The sequence below is a fragment of the Lontra canadensis genome, unplaced genomic scaffold, assembly GCF_010015895.1.
Source record: "Lontra canadensis isolate GAN:19392208 unplaced genomic scaffold, GSC_riverotter_1.0 scaffold25, whole genome shotgun sequence".
NCBI lineage: Eukaryota > Metazoa > Chordata > Mammalia > Carnivora > Mustelidae > Lontra > Lontra canadensis.
This window is the reverse complement of record NW_022631019.1, coordinates 14,892,967-14,908,971: the sequence shown is the minus strand read 5'-3', so window position 1 is coordinate 14,908,971 and position 16,005 is coordinate 14,892,967. Positions and strand designations below refer to the sequence as shown.

Here is a 16,005-nt window from a genome sequence, read left to right as displayed (position 1 = left end):
GGGTAGGGGAAAATGGAGGAATTTAGCTCTTATTTTTCTGCCCAGTTTTTTCTTTTTCTTTTCCTTTTCCTATTCCCTTTGCTCTGTATTCCTACTGGAGTCTTCTAAACATGGGTCATCTGGGTTGTTGGTGGCCTCTCTTCACAGACTCATCTGTGGTGCCTGCAGCTGGGTAGGCTGGCTGGAAGAGACAGTGGAGTTTCTAGGATTTAGGTACTTTGATTTGATCTTTGAAGCATTATCTGTACTCTTGGGTGATTCTTGGGCTGCCTGGAATGCCATGTCCTTTCCAGTCTTCACCTAAGGAAGTGATCCTTATTTTCGAGAATAATCCCTATCCTAAAAGCCTTTTTCAGTACAAAAAGAATTAAACAGATTTGGATTCTCAATAACTTTGGAACAGAGTTGCTTGGTGAATTCTTCCACCAGGGCTTTTATAAAAAAGTTTTTTTGACTTGGAGAAAGGACATTTACATAAGGAAAATGAGAAAGTGTCTAATTAGTGTTCTCTTATATAGGATACCATTTATTGAACACCTAGTATGTACAAAGATCTTTATAAAGATTATATATTGTATTTAATCCTTACAACAGTTCTTTGAGGTATTTCCTGTCTCCTTTTCCAAATAATAGGGTAATGGAAGCTAAATGAAAGGAAGAAAGATGTGATTCCTTACAACAAGGCAGGGAAACCAGGAATTTAATCCAGGTAGCAGTTGGGAGTTGAGAAGATTCAGATTAGTGGAGGGAAGGGGAAAGGCATTCCAGACTTTGGGAGTTTTAAGAGCAGTCAGGAAAGAGCCTGTCTGTTATTTAGGAGAAAACTTCCAGGTAATCAAAACACAAGCTAGGCATTTGGAAGTAAAAAACAGACGGAGAGTCATTTTTTGTTCATTGAGGACCAGTATTATTCAGGAAGACTGAGCTGATGGTAACTGTTATGTATTGAAGAGGAAGATTCTCTAGTTAGGAAAATGTAGGCAGCTGCTGCAAGTAGAAAATAAAGATCTGAATTGAGGTGGTGGCCATGGCCTTGGGAAAGGGAAGGTGAAGATTGCTTCTACAAAAGTTACAAAAATGGTATAGAGAGGAAATTGATGAATTCATAGGTTGGAATTGTATACCGACAGCTCGCACGTTAGTAAGTAATTGGACTGTTGCTTTGTTGAAGTAGAAGTGGTATAGATTGACCCATTTTAGCCAGTAGGATTTTTTTAAATACAAAAAATGTTTAATGTAGTAGAGTTTGATATATAACAAATTGGCTTTTGGGTGGAATAATTAAAACGCATCTTTGCAGAGGACAGTATAACTAGCGTGGTACTGTACATTTGGAAAAGAAGTAGTAGGAAAGAGTGGTTGGGATGTTTTGTACAGAGAAGTATACTGGTAGTGGTGTGATGGTTAATTCAGAAGCTGCAGTGTCAGAATTATTGACAAAATTCTCTCTTAAAGGAGTCGTATCAGATACCACTGTACTGTGTCTCAGTAAGTCCAGTGTAGTCACTTTTTCTGCATGGTTGTGTTTCTCCCCTTGTGATCCAGTAGTTGTTTATCTCTCTTTTTCTCAGCCTCTTTATTCTTCGTCATTTTGTCTTCTGTATCACTAATGCTCTCGTCTGTCTCATTTATCTTTGCAGTTACAGCCTCCATTTTTAATTGCATCTCATTAATAACCTTTTTGATTTCTATTTGGTTAGATTTTAATTCTTTTATTTCTTCAGAAAGAGATCCTCTCGTGTCTTCTTCCTTTTTTTTTTTTTTTTTTTTTTTTTCCCAAGCCCAGCTATTATCTTTAAAATCGCTATTCTCAACTCTGGTACAGCACCTTCCAACATCAGTATACCTGTACTGGTTTGGTCCCTGGCAGTCAGTACTGCTTCTTGTTCTCTTTTTTGAGGTGAGTTTTTCTGTATTGTCATTCCTGCAAAAAGTGGTCACTTTTCTATTTGTAGAGTTGAAGCTGTTCTTTTCTTAGGTCTCCTGCTGAGTTCTCTGTGGGTGTTAAGAATGATTTGATAGCGGGGCACCTGGGTGGCTCAGTGGGTTAAAGCCTCTGCCTTCGGCTCAGGTCATGATTCCAGGGTCCTGGGATTGAGCCCCGCATTGGGCTCTCTGCTCAGCAGGGAGCCTGCTTCCCTTCCTCTCTCTCTGCCTGCCTCTCTGCGTACTTGTGATTTCTCTCTCTGTCAAATAAATTAAAAAAAAAAAAAAAAAGAAATGATTTGATAGCTATCTAGCTGAATTCCTGGGACCAGACAAAATCTAAGGTCTCCTCCACCATTGTGGACCCCATCCTGCATAGTCTAACTATCTTGAACTCATGTCTTCCTCTTTTCCAATTAAGTTGAGCGGTAACTCCGATGATGAAATGATATATTGGGGGCAAAGCATATTCCAGATATCAGCATAGATACCTTGTAGATGTTTATACAAGTGACAAGTATAATATTTCTGTTAGTTTTATGTTCACCAAGCCGGTGATAAGCATCTTTTAACTTAGTACTTTTAAAATTGTATGTTTATAAAATAATGTTTACAGATGATAAAAAATTTCAACAGGACAAAAGTCTGTATATAGCAAAAATTAAACCCTTTTTCCCTTATTCCCTAGTTGTGTTTCTCAGAGGCAGCTACTGTTATCAGGTCCTTATGTGTTTTTTCAGAGGTATTCTGAACATATGCAGTCATATAATACAGTTTCACAAATATTTAAATTTCCCAAATCATCAAATTTATTAAATATTTCTAAGTACCAAGCGATAGAAGAAATTGGTCCTAGCCTTTAAAAAGTATGACAGGAATAAGTTTTTTTAATTTTAATTTTTTAATTTTGTAAGTATGCTCTATGTACAGCATTCATTCCCAACACAGAGCTTGAATTCATGACCCCGAGATCAAAACCTGAGCCGAGATCAAGAGTCTGATGCTTAACACCCAGGCGTCCCTAGGAATAATTTTTTTTTTTTAAGATTTAATTTATTTATTTGACAGAGAGAGAGAGTCACCGAGAGAGGAAACACAAGTAGGGGGAGTGGGAGAAGCAGGCTCCACACTGAGCAGGGACCCCGATGTGGGGCTCCATCCCAGGACCCTGGGATCATGACCTGAGCTGAAGGCAGACGCTTAATGACTGAGCCACCCAGGTGCCCTAGTAATAAATGTTAATGGATAACCAGGTTATAGATTTTTGTTTTAGAGATTTTATTTATTCATTTGAGACAGAGCAATATAGAGAGAGAGCATGAACATGAGCAGGGGCAGAGGCAGAGGGAGAAGGTGTGGGAGGAGCAGACTCCCTGTTGAGCCAGGAGCCGGATGTGGGGCTCGATCCCAGGACCTGGAGATCATGACCTGAACTGAAGGCAGATGCCTAACTGACTGAGCCACCCAGGTTACCCCACCTTTGGTTTTTATCAGATTTTTTTTTTTTTTTTTTTGAGAAAAATTAGATTGACGTGAATTTTAAGTGGGTGGGGGTCTTTGGAGATAGGTTTTGTTCCTAAAAGGGTATTGATTTTCTGTATACGTCTCCTTGATAGCTGGCCTGGTGGGATCAAGTATTTTCAGTAATCTGAGTATCACTTCATGTGATAGTTGGGTGAATTACTTTGGCTAATGACGCTAGTTCACATATAAATTAGGAAAGCGGTTTCCTTTACCTGACACTCTTCCATATAAACTTTGAGCTGAGAATTCATGGGGTGCCTGGGTGGCTCAGTGGGTTAAGTGTCTGCCTTAAGCTCTGGTCATTATTTCCAGGTCCTGGGACTGAGCCCCGTGTAAGGCTCTCTGCTGAGTGCGAAGCCTGCTTGTCCCTTTCCCTCTGCCTCTCCTCCCTTCTCATGCTTTCTCTCTCTTGCTCTCTCACTCAAATAAATAAAATCTTTAAAATAAAATCTGTCTGATTAGCTGCTCACCTTGGGAAGAACAGTTAGTTCAGAATCAACAAGTTTCATAGGAGAGAGAAAAATCTTTGAAGAGGCAAATGTCTGTTTAAAAGCTCACTATCCAAGTTGCAGAAGTCCATCAGTATCTTTCAGAATTTTGTCAGATGTGGAACAGATTGCATTCTTTCTAGCTTCCCTTTTCATCTCATGGTATCTGTCAGAAGCTCTGAAAGACCTTTTCCTTACTACATCTTTAGCCCTAGCTTTTCTAAGCTCTGCAGAATGAAGTAGGAGAGTTCTTGGGTGGTTAGCAAGTTGCTAGGAAACAGTTTAATACTTTGCCATTTGAGTGGTCCGGAGAAAGGAACATCACAATGTTTATGAAGAGCTATTTATAATAATTATTACCTACTCTATGTGCTGTTCAAATTACAAACCTTACTTTGTTAAATCTTTACAGCATTCCCACAAAGTATAGTTGAGTAAACAGGTTTGAGGAGATCAGATCATTTCTCCCAAGATAACCTAGCTAGTAAATGAGGAAGCTGGGATTCAAATTCTTTTCTTTCCCACTTCCAAAATACTTGCCATTCCTAATGTGTCACTTGTTTGTCAGTGCCCAGGGATGTACAATACAGTCTAAAAGTAATCCAAATAATTAATTTTATCCTAAAATATTTCTGGGGTTCCATTTGGTTTATTGCCTGTAACATTAAATTTTCATTACCTCATTTATGGGGCGCTTGGCCGGCTCAGTCTGAAGAACATGCAGCTCTTGATCTCAAGGTCATGAGTTTGAGCCCTTCTGTGGGTATACAGATTACTTAAAAAAAAAAAAAAAGAATACTCAAAGTTAAAAAAAAAATCTTTATTACCTGATTTAATAGGAGGCTGAACACTCTTGCCTTGAATATTATAATTCTGTAGGATTGATCCAAAATGCTAGGCTTAGGTAAGGTACTTGTATTTGTGTTTTATTCTTCCTGTATTTGGATTCTGTGCTTTTTCTAGTTAAAAGAGAAAGTCAAGTGTTTTAACACAGACTGGTTATAGACAGTAAGGAAGAACCAAAGCACATATGCTAGATGTGGTAGTGAATAATATTTTGAAAAAGGTATTCTATGGGGCGCCTGGGTGGCTCAGTTGGTTAAGGGTCCACCTTCGGTTCAGGTCATGATCTCAGGGCCCTGGGATTGAGCCCCACATTGGGCTCCCTGCTCAGTGGGGAGTCTGCTTCTCCCTCTGCCCCTCCGCTCATGCTCTCTCTCTGGCTGTCTCTCTCTCTCAAGTAAATAAAATCTTAAAAGAAAGTTATTCTTAAATCCATGCTAAATTATAGCATTTGGATTTTCAAGTAAGAGCCCTTTGAAGAGAATTGAGTGATTTGAATATGGCTATTGAATATGAGAATTCAGTGAATGTAAATATGTTTATTATTTGAGAGAAAAAGTACAAGTCGGGGCGGGTGGCAGAGGGACAAGCAGATTCACTGCTGAGCTCGGAGCCTGACACTGGGCTGGGTCTCAGAACCCTAAGATTATGAACGGAGCTTAAGTCAGATGCTTAACCAACTTAGCCCCTCCTTTCCTTCTCAATGCAGTAGCAAATCCTGTTGATTTTACTGTTTAAACTTGGCTTTTTCTTTTTATTTCCACTACAGTCTTTCAAGCCATAATCATCTCTTACCTAGACAGTGGTATAGTCTCCTAACTAGTCTTATTTCCTCTGCTGCCTTCCTCCAGTTAATGGATCTTACTACTTCTCTTTCACCTTTTTATTACTGTTTAGTGTGTATTCGTAGTCACCATTCACTCATCCTTCTTTAGATGAAATGAATTGTATTCAGTATTCTCTTGGGAATTCTTCACAACGTTTTCCACAGTCTAAAATCAGAATTTTAAAAAAGTTGAGCAATAGTTAGGGAACACAGAGGAATTAACATTCCTTTTTGGTTGCTTCCTTGCTGTTTAAATAGTGAACATTAGATGTATGGGATGGAGTAGTTGGCAGTATTTGGAGTATGGAAGGGGACAGGAAGTGAGAATAGGAGGAGTTCACGTGGCCATACAGACTGGGCTACTGGAGGGCTGTCTTCTAGTCTGTTATTATAGTACATTAACACTACTGAGTAACTTAGATGAAAAAAGTGTAGAGTTATATGTCAAAATGAAATAAATCCAAATCTGCTTGATGAAATGAAATAGGCACAAATGTCAAGTGTTCTGTGTGCATTGAAGTGATTGCTTATTATGCACAGAATGCCTCAGACATGACTTTGTGGCAACTTTATATGGGAAGAAAATGTATAGGGAATAGCTTATCGTAGACAATGTGAAGTAGAAAGTATTTATGAAGTAAAGAAACCTTATGTAACCTATGGGTCATTGATAATGGGAAAGTGTCTCTGATCCACATTACTCTCACAGCATTATGGCACGTCTGCCTCTTGATGAGTGGTCAAAGGATGTGAGTGTATTTTACTTGGAAAAGAATAAAGGGGGACTTATTAACAGTTCTCAGGTATTTGAAGGGTTTTCCTGTGGAGTAGTGTACCCTGGGTGTGTGGAATCCCTGCATTTGATATTAGGTTGAATAGAGCAGTGAGGCACTTCCAACTATAATGTGGTATGGTTTTTACTGTTGATGAATTCACCATGATTTTTTATCTTGTGAAGTTATTTGTAGTGGTCTGCTTTAATCTGTGTTACCATTTTTCTAGCGTCCATAAATACTTTTGACTCATTTCTAGGTACTGTAATTAAATCTCCCCTTTGGTACATCGACAAGCAGTGTTGACCTATTGGTTTAGTATACCTGTGCTTTGGCTTGGGTTTATTGCATATGGATAGAAATGGATCTTTTCCACTTATTACCAAAGAGAGATGTTTGTTAAGAGTCATGTCAAAAAGCTTGCTGGACAAGTTTGCATATTGCTAGGTCATTAGGTAGGGTTTCAGGAGATCCTTATACTAATAAGGTCCTGTATTGCTTTCTGTCATTGAAAGAAATGCAGTTTGCTGAGGAATCGAGCTACCCATTTTCCTTTTGGATACCTGTTTCACTATTATGTTGCATAACACTTTTCCTTGTTTGCTTTGTGGATTCTTAGGATGAGACTTACTTTTAACTTCATTGGACTAGATCATGCTGATGAAACATTTTGAGTATAAGACCCCTTTCTGTGATATTCTAGGTTCTGGGGATATAGAGTGGTAGACAAAACAGATACAGTGCTTGCCCCACTGGGGAGTTCTTATATTATTGTAAATTTTTATTTTTATTTAATTTTAATTTTAATTTTTTCATAGATCTTATTTGACAGAGAGAGAGAGTACATACAAGCAGGGGGCGTGGCAGGCAGAGGGAGAGGGAGAAGTCGGCTCCCTGCTCCCTATGTGAGGCTTGATCTCAGTACCCCGGGATCATGATCTGAGCTGAAGGCAGATGCTCAACTGACTGAGCCACCCAGGTGGCTCAGTTATTTTATTTTAAAAATTTTATTTTAAAATTACAAGTAATAATACTCATTTTTTGAGTAACAGCTTTATTGAGAGATAATTTACATACTACAAAATTCATTCATTTAGAATGTACAGTTCAGGAGGAGGATGCTGGGCTCACATAGGAGCGTCAGTATCCATTTTTGAATTCCATGTGGTTGGATTTTGCTGTGAAGTGATTTGCTCTTTCTACCATTATGAAAGATGAACATAGAGGGAATACATTAATAAAACCATACAGATACAAAAAAAACCCTCAAAACAATGAAATGTACAATTCAGTGGTTTTTTAGTATATTTACAGACTTTACAGCCATCACCAAAGTTTTAGAACTTTCAGATTACCTCAGAAAGAAGCACATACCCTATAGCCGTCATTCCTCCTTCCCCTGTTTTTATCAATCCCCCCAGCCCTAAGCAACCACTAATTGATTGTTTATACGTTTTGTCTCTAGATTTGTCTAATTTGGGTAGTTCATTTAAGAGGACTTGTACAATATGTAGTCCCTTGTGACTGGCTTCTTTCGCTTAGCATTATGTTTTCAAGGTTCATCCATGTTGTAGCAGGTGTCAGGTCTTCCATTTCCTTTTTTTGGCAGGTAAAATTCCATTGTATGGGTATACTACATTTGGTTTGTATGTTCTTTAGTTGATGGACATTTAGGTTGATTCTACCCTTTGGCTGTTGTGAATAATGCTAATATGAACATTCATAAGAAGTTTTGTGTGGATATATAACCATATTTTAGGATATATAACCAGGGGTGAAATTGCTGAGTCACATGGTGACTCTATTGCTTAACCTTTGGGGAAACTCAGTTTTCATTTATTGTAAGTATGTAGTTCAGTGAATTCTGACAAATGTGGAGTTTTGTAACCCTGCTTCACTGAAGATACAGAAAATTTTCATCACCCAATTATAGTCTTTCAGTGCGCTGGCATTGCAGATAACCTTTCCCCACGCCCTGGCTTCTGGCAGTCAGTGAACTTTATTCCATTCTTGTAGTTTTGCCTTTCTCAGAATGTTGTATAAATAGACTCAAAGCCTTTTTTGTCTAGTTTCTTTCACTTAATTAGCATTTGGTAATCATTCACATTGTTCTGTCAGTAATTCATTCCTTTTCAGAGGTTTGGGGTATTCCATTATATGGGTGTACCTTATTTTATCTATTTACCAGTTGAAGATAATTGCGCTCTTTGCCCTTTTTGGCCATTATGGATAAAGATGCTATAAACCTTTGTGCTTAAGCATTTGGCTGAGTATAAATTTTCATTTCTCTTGGGAAGTGTGTATAAGCGGGATTGCTAGGTCATACATACAGATTGATGCTTAACTGTGTAAGAACTGCCAAACTGTTTTCCCAAGTGGCTGTACCATTTTGTACTGTGCCAACAGCGAAGTGTGAGATTTCCAGTTATTCCTCATCCTTGGCACTTGGTATTGTCATTTTGTAGACCTAATAGGTGTAGGGATAGTTCACTGTTGTTTTAGTTTACACTCCTTATTGACAAATGATGCTTAGCGTCTTTTCATGTTTTTTCTGTCATCTGCACATCTGTTTTGGTGAGGTGGCATTTTTTCAGATCTTTTGCCCATTTTGAAAAAAGGTAGTCTTACTATTGAGTTTTGAGGGTTCTTTATATAATCTAAATACAAGTCCTTTAATCAGATACAAGATTTTGCAGGTATTTTCTCCATTCTATTTTTCATAACAATATCTTCCATAGAGTAGAAAATTTTAATTTTGAGATAGCCAGTTAATCAATTTTTTTCTTTTTTTTTTTTTAAGATTTTATTTTTTTGATACAGAGAGAGAGATCACAAGTAAGCACAGAGACAGAGAGAAAGGGGAAAGCAGGCTCCCCGCTGAGCAGAGAGCTCGATGTGGGGCTCGATCCCAGGACCCTGAGACCATGACCTGAGCTGAAGGCAGAGGCTTAACCCACTGAGCCACCCAGGCGCCCCAATTTTTTTCTTCTTTTAAAGAGCATGCTTTTAATATCACATCTAAGAACTCTTGGCTTAGTCCACAGTCGCATCTATTTCTTTCTATAGGTTTTTCAGAAAGTTTTAGTATTTAAAATTTTGCAGTATGTCTATGGTATGTTTTGAATTTTTGTTTAAGAGATTCATTGTTTTGCAGATGGTTTTTTAATTATTTCAGCACCATTTATTGAAAAGTATATTGTTTATTCATTTAATTGCCTTTACATCTTTGTGAAAAGTAAACTCACTAGGTTTTTATGGCTCTGTTTCTGAATTTTCTAGTCTGTTTCATTGATGTGTCTGTCAGTCCTTTTGTTGACGTCACAGTGACTTGGGGTTCATGTATTTTAAGGTTTGGATGTTTCTTCTATGTTCCCTTCCTTTTGTTTATTCAAAGTCAGAAACGTCATTTTCCCTATCATTAAAAACAAATCTATAATATTCTTTTATGTAGGAACAATATATAGCAATATCCCAAATTCATGAGTCATTTCTTCCTTTCTATCTGGATTTGTGAGCCACAGTTTGACCCACAGAGATAGAAGATTTATCATGTGGGGAGAATGTGGGAGATTGTGTACATTCTTTTCTAGGAATACAGACTGAAAATGATTGCATTGCATACAGGTGTACACGATCACCATTGTCTGCATCATCCTAGTGTACTGCACCATGTCTATGAAAAGAAAGATTATTTCTTTGACCCCAGAAAGAAGGTAGAAAATCAGAAAGAGGTAGAATCATTGATAGAATCCCCATACATTTTGTACAGAATGGTAATGCCAGATCTTAAAGAATCAAGAAAATCTCCTTTAGCTCTTCGATAGTGGTGTTTTAATTTCTTATTTTTAAAATTTATTTTTAAAATTGTGTTAACATATATAACCTAACATTTACCATTTTAACCCTCTTAAAAATTTTTAAGTTTTTTTTTTAGTAATCTGGACACCCAACATGGGGCTCCAAGCTCTTGACCTCAAGACTAAGAGTCATATGTTCTACTGACGACCAGGCACCTCCCCGGCCCTATTTTAACCTTTTAAAATGTAGAGTAATGTGACCTTAAGTGCATTCATGTTGCTATGCACCCATAACCACTGTCCATCTCCAGGTCTTTTTCATCTTTCTTAACTTGTCATGGTTCTTTTTAAGCCTAAGTTCTACTACTGGAATATCAGAACATTGCAATTATGATCTCATCTTCATATTACATTTTAAAAATGGTCTACCAGTTCAGGTAAATGTCAAGTCCTTGAAAATTTTCCAAAGTTTAGAGTTTTATTAAAAACTTGAAGCCAGCAGTAGGATGTCCAGCGAAGGTTGACTTTTGTCCTATGTGAATGGCTAACTCATTCAGGTCTTTTTTTGGAGGGTAGCTTTTAAAATTTGTCAAATGTGTGTTCCATACTTGTTATTATCTGGATCCATATCAAGAGAAATCTAGTATACCAGTATATTTTATTTGGTTATTATCTAAGGCTTTTTGAGTGATTCAGATATAGGAAACAAATGGAATTGCTAATTGCACTTTATCCTTCTTAATGTTTCTTCGAGATGGGCATTTTTAATGGAAGAGGGGTACTTTGTTGCCTTCTGCTTTTGCTTGGCTACATGGATTGATGATGTTTTAATCTGAAGTGTGTGTTAGTATAACACTTAAGTATTTGTCTTAGAATTAAAAACTTGAGAACTAAAAGCTAGGTTTGGAATTTGTGAGTATATTTTTCTTTTTTTTCATGTGTCTGTCACTTTATCTCATAGAAAGTTTATATTTTTGTCTTGAGTAGAAGTATTAACACCATGGTAAGCAGCCATCTTCTCGGCAATGTTGTTTTTGTTTTTGTATTTTTTTAACCCATCTAAGCAGTGTATGTTTCTGGGTATACTTAAATGTTACTGTCAGGAAATCAATTTCTGAGTTAGTAGAAATCCAGAGTTCTGAGTTGGTAGAAAACCAGAGCCAGAACAGGGGCTTTTCTGGCTGAGCACGTTGAAACCAATGTTTCCAGATTAATAAAAAAACGCAGTTTAATGGTTCCTAGTTAACGTTTATGTGGTGACTTCTAGAGACTTTTAGAGCAAGGTTGGGAAGGAAGGTACAGGCTTTTTGTAGTTTTGTAGTTTCCAATAAAAAGGGTTCAGAAAACTCATTTTTTTTCTGGTAAATTAGCAAAAACTCTGGACAGAAAGCCTGAAGTCTGAATACTTAAATATTTTGCAGAAGAGATATTAATGTGTTTGATTAAGGGATGCTGCCGAAGACCCTGCTGGAGGTGTTACATGATATAACAGCTGTGTTAGTCTTCTACCAGTGGAAAAAATCTGAATTCCAGTAAAGGATTTTGGACCTAACTTAACAGTCCAACATTAAATCGAATTGAGATAAAGAATAAAATTGGCTAGTTTTATTTCCCTTGCAGTTTTATTGGGAAAAGATACAGAACAATGAAGAAAGTTTTGGTTTTCTTTGAACAATGGTATATTTTTTTAAAAATATATTTTCTTATATATTTTAACTCCAGAGTTAAAGCAGGAATAGTTATGTCATAGTGTTTAGGTTTGGGAATGCAGTTTCTGTTTTGCTTTTGTCTACTCAGAGTTACTAACGTTGTGACCCATGAGATTTCTATAGTTGCTGGATAGGATCATTCAGGATGTTGTACTTTGTGGGATATTTTACATACTTGATCTATACTTGACAACTTCAAATTAATTCATTCCTATCTATTTCATCCTTCATAATGACATGCATTAATCTTTTCATTCTTATTTTTAAATTTTTTAAAATTTTTATTTTTTAAAAAAGATTTTATTTATTTGTCAGAGGGAGAGAGAGAGAGTGAGCATAAGTAGGGGCAGCAGCAGGCAAAGGGGAAGCAGGCTTCCTGCTGAGCAAGGACCCTTATGTGGAACTTGATCCCAGGACCCTGGGATCATGACCGGAGCCAAAGACAGGTAGACGCTTAACGACTGAGCCACCCAGGCACCCCCATGTATGATATCTTTGTGAAGCAGTGCATAGTGTAAAAATTCTGCCCTTATCCTTATATTTTATACAAGTTCTTTTCCTTTCTCATTATCATGCCTTTTTCGATTTCGTATATTAAAAGAATGAGAGGGACTCCTGGCTGGCTCAGTTGGCAGAACATGTTACTCTTGATTTTGGGGTTGTAGGTTCGAGCCCATGTTGGGTGTAGAGATTATTTAAAAAAGTAAAATCCAAAAAAAGAGAAGGTGTAAATTGACTCATTACCATATTGCCATAAGGCTTAAATAAGAAATGATGCAGAAAAAGATCTTTATCACTTGATTTCATCTCCTGAAATCAGTTGCCTGTGTCTTCTCTATAGTAATTTGTGCAATGGGATTTGTACTGTTGCTTTCCTTTTCAGTGAGGCAATAATAACTTGAGGCTGTCACTTTAAGAATATTACTTACGCTGAGCATTGATCCAGGATAGTAGCTTTTCTTACAGTGGACCAGGCAAACTTTAGGAACATTTAGCCCGGAGCTATAAATGGAACATTAGTGTTTCAGCATACTGGTGGAAGATTTCTGTTGTCTTTGATTACTTGTTTTCTAATTTCTCAAAATCTGCCTTTTGAGGAAATACTGATTATAGGTCAAACTCAGGGTCAGATGTGATTGCCATTGATCAATAAGCTTCATCCTAATGAGAGGTCATCATTCATGAAATTTCAGTACACATGTGTGCTTAAAAAGTTATTGGTCCCTTCTTTTTTTCCTGACATCAGTAGGAAACCTGCAGGTCATTATGTAATCTCATAGGTCTTTGAACTTCTTTGATGAAATTTGGTCTTTTAAAATTTTTTATCTGCCTAATTGACATTTAAGGTAGAGAGTATGAAGTAAGTACTTTAATAATCAATTTAGAGTCTGTTGTGCTTTAATACTCTCTAATCTTCTAATTTTATTCATTTCTGAAATCTGTTAATTTTTTATAGAAAATGAAAGTGGGGAATTAAAAATATTTTGCATTTGTATTTCTACTTAGAGTCTTAAATTCACTTATTACATACTATCTGGCTAGTTTTTAAAATGATTTTGCTTATATTTCCTAATGGTATAATTTATAGCAGTTTGAAACACAGAGGTGTCAAGAGCGTATACATCCTGTATTTCAGTTATAAGATTTAAAAAATAACAACAACATGCTCTAGAGCATTGCACGTGAATATTACACTGCTCCTTGATTGAATTAGAATTTTAAGTGGTACTGTGAGAAGCCATTTGCTTGCTACCTTCAGCCCAAACATAAAAAAGCGAACATCCAGTGATTTATGCCGAGGATACAGAGGTTGGTGAAAGCTGGTAATAAGCTTAATGCAGGCAGAATTAGGGGCGCCTGGGTGGCTCAGTTGGTTGAGCGACTGCCTTCAGCTCAGGTCATGATCCTGGAGTCCCGGGATCGAGACCCACTTTGGGCTCCCTGCTCAGCAGCTCCTTCTGCCTGTCCACCTGCTCATGCTCTCTCTCTCTCTCTCTCTCTCTCTCAAATAAATAAATCTTTAAAAAAAATGCAGGCAGAATTAGGTTGAGATATTTTATAGTGAAAGAGCTTTATATGCCTGTCATTTCTTTGAATTCACTTATTTATGGAGAAAATGCCTAGAAGTGCCTATTTCATACTAATTTGTAGAGGCTGTTTTTAGTGGAAATGGGACTAAATGACTTATTTGTAAATTACTAAAGTTGATTTTTTTATTGAGATATTATTCACGTATCATAACATTCATACTTTTGAAGTGTATAGTTCAGTGAGTTTAGCATATTTATGAAGATAGGATTTATGAAGATAGGCAGTCATGACCACTAAGAATTAAAGGAGAAAATTGCTTTGTAAAATAAGTTCACTTGGTCTGATGCGTTACCTGCTCAGTCTGTAGTACTAGGTATTTGTTTGCTGTGGGCAGATGATTCAGTTTGAGCCAAGAATTTGGAAGTTTCTGGAATTTTGGGGGTGAAACTTCATTGATGCTTCCATGAGATGAACTGCTCATTTAGTTCTGTCATGTGGATAGGGCAACCATATTTTGACCAGGTTGTGATACTGTTTTTTACTATGCAATGAAGTATTCTGTCTGTGGACACACTGATATAATAGGAAGAGAGTGATCTCTATTTTTATTAATTAGTGAATTAAATTAATTAAACAAGAGTGTGATCTTTACAATTCAGGGAGACCTGGCCTGACCATTTAGCCTTGTTAACTTGGGCAAGTTACTTCTTGCTGAACCTTAGTTTACAGGAGATACTGTAAAATGGTTCAGTGAAGACAACCTAGTTGGTTAGGCTTGCAGGCTACTTTAGATTCAGATCTCTTGACCTCTGTTTTCACTTTTCTTTTTTACAGAACTGTGTTTTTGTTTTAAAATAAGTGATTTTTACTCAGAACTTCTTTTTAAGAAACAGTTTATCAATCCACAGTGTTCTGTTTGTGGTTTACAGATAATAAAATAAAAACAAAATCCTCATTCTGTATTTGTGGCCCAGGAGAAAGAATGTTTGTTACTGGGACTATTGACCATAAAAATTATTACCTCTTTACAAATCTTGTAATTATATTTTAGCCAATAAAATAACTAATAGAAATCAGGAACCTTAGCCTTCCTTTGTAATCTTAAATGGTGTGGCTCAACCTTTGGGGCATAGTACTGAGAACTCTCATTTGAGAACTTATTCTTTTTTTTTTTTAAGATTTTATTTATTTGTCAGAGAGAGGGAGAGAGAGTGAGCACAGGCAGACAGAATGGCAGGCAGAGGCAGAGGGAGAAGCAGGCTCCCTGCCGAGCAAGGAGCCCGATGTGGGACTCGATCCCAGGACGCTGGGATCATGACCTGAGCCGAAGGTAGCTGCTTAACCAACTGAGCCACCCAGGCGTCCCGAGAACTTATTCTTATAGTGTGAGAATTAGCCTTAGCTAGAAAAAGCAATAGCTGTTGGCTTTGCAGAAGAAAAAATAGTCTTATATTTTCCACCATTCATGTAACCACAATGCACTACTGTAATTCAAAGAAAGTTTTATTTTAGCCAAGGGTAATCTTCATTTTGAGAGAATTGTCAAACTCATAATGAGGAGCTTTTGTCCTGGAACTTGTTAGCCTTATGTTTTCTACATTGCAAACTTATATATAGTTTAAATAAAGTAGTTCCTTTATGAAATGCTTTAGCTTTGTTATTTTTTGAAGCATTTTATTATTTTTTTTAATTTTCCAAATAAACTGTTTACTGAAATTTTACAGCATTTTAAATCAGTTCTTTGTGTCTAGGCATTTATGACAACTTGAACTGTCGTCTCAGGTTGCTAGTTTTAAGAATTGTCTAGAGACTCTTAGAGTGTTACTAATTTTTTTTTTTTTTTAAAGATTTATTTGACAGATCACAAGTAGGCAGAGAGGCAGGCAGAGAGAGAGGAGGAAGCAGGCTCCCTGCTGAGCAGAGAGCCCAATTCAGGGCTTGATCCCGGGACCCTGGAATCATGACCTGAGCTGAAGGAAGAGGCTTTAACCCACTGAGCCACCCAGGCACCCCAGCTTTGAGGGTTTTTGCTTTATTTTCCCTCTCCTACCTCAGTAAACTGTTGCTACTTACATATAAAGGATTTAT

General features: G+C 37.1%; 1 protein-coding gene across 18 annotated transcripts in view; it reads left to right on the top strand.

Annotated features, from left to right (window-relative positions):
* EIF4G3 (eukaryotic translation initiation factor 4 gamma 3) overlaps positions 1-16,005 on the top strand; it is a 338,175-nt gene that overhangs the window by 83,604 nt on the left and 238,566 nt on the right. The window lies entirely within an intron of this gene.